We start from the raw sequence: 3,739 nt of genomic DNA on the forward strand, positions 1-3,739 counted from the left end.
ATGCCTCTAAGTTATTCATAATATTTATCAGAAAAATAAATCATGTATCTCGTTTTATGGAAATTTCACCTCTTTTGTGTGCATTGTTCCTAAATGACTTTGAAACATCACTGATGGTGGACACACAGTTGTAAAGGTATTGAGTTAAAACCGATGAATGTTATCAACTATATAGCTAATAGAAAATGTTATTGTATGCAGATGTTGGCGTCAAATACAAAGGATTTACAGAATACGTTGCATTTGTCAATTGGATGTCAACTGCGCTTTTTTGACGCTATGGTTGTACCAATTTTTTTTGTGGTAGCGAAATATGGGTACTTGAAATTTCTTACTATTACAAAAATTATTCACCTTCGGTTTTTTAAAACACCTTACATCACTAAGAAAGAGAAATGTTATGATCTATGGGGAACTTGGAGGATATCATCTCTCTTAGTCAAAATTAGAATGACATTTTTTTAAGAATACTGACAGGGAAAACATCTAAATTATTTCTCATTATGTATCACAAAATGTTTTTATGATAATTGAATGGGGACATGGAAACATAAATTACACGCGTAAAACGAATGTTTGACAAACTCGGCCTTAGTTAAATATGGATATCACAACATTTCCAAAGTCAAGGTAATCTTAAATAATTATATAATTAAAGATCAACTTAATGATATCCAGTTACAATCCAGGATATCTGCAAGAGATATATCTTCCAAATGATCCATGTTTTGAGTTGTAAAAAATGAGTGTTAAAATTGTGAAAACTATTTCACTAATACAGATGGAAACGTCACTTATGATCAGAACATAACATCTTGTTTCATCATCTTATCCAGATACTTCGAGTTTGGAGAGTTCAAGTTCATGTGTTTATGTTATACCTATTGTTCACGCAAAACGTGATTAAGAAATCCTTACAAATGGGTCATTTCTAAGACATTATCTTCCATGACACAACAACATAGGTCTGACTGAGTAGAATAGCTTGTGACATCAAAACCGTATGTAAGCATTAATTGAAATATATTACACTCTCCATTTTGTATTATACGAAAGTATAATTCATGAATGTAAATCGTAATTTGGGATTGTTCTTTATGCATGTTAATATAAAACCAATACACTAATTTTCTTAATCAATTGTTGAACATATGCGGTTCAGTGCATACATATTTCACACACTAAATGATGTGACTCAGAGAAAAAGCAGATTGAATGTTTTATCCTAAATAGTTAAATAAAGCTAGTTCATGTCAATGTGTTAGACAAGGACAGTCAGTATATCATGATGGTATGTCTTATAACAGTCATTATTCATTTACTGTTTGGTGTTTATCGTAATTGGAATGACTTCATGTCAGGTTTTAGCTATGTATTCATGCAAGCTATTCTCAAATAGTTTGTCAATACCTTACATATGTTCTTATATTTTTAATGGCTTTACTAGAAGTAGATACGTACACTGTGACATAACATTGCAAAGCAATCGTTCTCCTGAGTGCCTTGCAAATCAAACATTTAAAACAATTACAATGACAAAAACATTTAAAAGAAATGACCTTGCTAGTTTTGGAGAAGGGACATGAAAACGAAGAGAAGAAAAATATTCTCTGAGAACAAGAATGTGTACTCTGAACTTCTGGAACAAAGTGAGTGAGTGAATTGGATCCAACAAAGGGTCCGACTGGATCACACAGACAATAATCAGTTTTTATCACAACTATCTAATTGTTTCAACGTGATAGCTCCATCATTGTCAGATGTACATAGGACCAGTACCCGTTTACATATTAGCCTTAGGCTGGGGACCCGTGAAGATCCGGGGTAGAATATGTCTTCAGCAACCCATGCTTGCCGTAAATGGCGACTATGCTTGTCGTTAGAGACGTCTAACGGCATCGATTGGTCAGACTCGCTGGCCCAATTGCGTGGATCGATGCTCATGATATCAATCGCTGGACTGTCTGGTCCAGACTCCATTATTTACAGACCGCCGGCATAAAGCTGGAATATTGCTTAGGGCGGCAAAAAACAACAAACCACCCAACCAACTAACCTTAGGCTGGGAGTGGTGCGTTCACCAGTCGAGACTCATCCGCCAAAAGAGAAATGGGATGAATGTATTAGGAAATCAGAAAATCGTTCAAACTTTGTTTGTTATGTCTTGTTAGACATCGTCAGATAAGCTATGTGCCTGTTTACCATCGACTATATGACAATGAATCAAGAGCGACTTCACATGCATCGGTTAACGTTCAAGTGGTCCGCTGGGCTTTGTTAAGTGAGGGATCGACTTTCTCCTGTCTAGCGATGTTCCAGCAGCTCCAGCCTTTGGCGTCTGCATCACACCACGGTTGGGTGCAGTCAGGTGTGTTTCTGTATGGGCTTTTAGGGAACGTCGTGCGGTTACTGCTTGTCTGTGTGTGTGCATCGGTGACGGGGTTGATGTCTGGTGCAGTTCCCAAATTTGGCTAGTGTTTGGCTGCTGGGCAGTTGGCTTGCAGATGATACTAATGTTTACCATATACCCAACTGATGATTTAGTCGGAGTCGTACACTGGACTCGTCTTTTTGCAGAGTTTTCTTATGATAAAGGAGGATGTTTTACGCTTTTCCTAACTGTGATTGTGGAGAGGATTTTGTCGTGTCTATTTGTTATAATTAAGGAGGTATATTTGTCGTTTTTAGTTGTCATGAGTTTTTTGTCGCTTATATTTATTATGAAAACGGAGGTAGTATGTCGCTTTTATTTATTATGATTCTAAGGTTATTTTTGTCGCTGTTACTTTGAATGATTATCAGTTTTGGTTTTGCTTATATTTATTATGTCTATGAAAGATATTTAGAAGCGATACACATAAGGAAGGGACTTTATGGATGTCAACTTCCTTATTATGAGGAGCGAGCGAGTATAGGTTTACGCCGCCTTTTAGCAATATTCCAGAAATATCACGGTGGGAGACACCAGAAATGGGCTTCGCACATTGTACCCATGTCGGGAATCGAAGCCGGGTCTTCGGCGCGACGAGCGAACGCATTAACCACTAGACTCCCCGACCGCCCCTATTACGAGGAACACAACGTTTCGTAATACATGCTTGCTCCTTCATCAGGTGTTTGAATGCTATGAGGCAGAGAGCATATATATATATATATATATATATATACTAACAATGAAAACTTTTTGTTATCTTATTAATTTTGTTGTCCCTACATGTACATACATATGCTCTCTGCAAATATTGTGCTGTTGCTTTTAGACTTGCATTGTTACTCTCCCACAGAAATCTGACACTGAAAGTATATTTGATTACTACGACGCTTGACAAGGATATAAGGATCTATATAGAAACGTCGTCTTTACAGTATTAAAAAAGTTTTTATCCATAAATTGTGTCTACTTTGTTATGATAGATCCTTGACTATGTTTAGTTACAACCACCTACCAAGCCATTGATACTTCTAAAATAACTTTTATAACAAAGTAACATGTGTTCTTATGGAATGTACGTGTGTCATGAAATAAAACAGAATGTATTAATCTTATAAGAAAATTCTGTAAACATGACTTATAGATATTGATTTTCATCTTTTACTCTTGAAAACACAGCATCCTTGATGTAAACAGCCTCTGTTGTTTACGAGCATTGCCTAGATGACCGATGATAACATACTATTATGACTTCATCACCACAAATCACTCCCACTCGCAACCTAAATGGACGTTGTAAAAAACTGC

The sequence above is a fragment of the Haliotis cracherodii genome, unplaced genomic scaffold (assembly GCF_022045235.1).
Source record: "Haliotis cracherodii isolate W230 unplaced genomic scaffold, xgHalCrac1.p SCAF_4, whole genome shotgun sequence".
Classification (NCBI taxonomy): Eukaryota; Metazoa; Mollusca; class Gastropoda; order Lepetellida; family Haliotidae; genus Haliotis; species Haliotis cracherodii.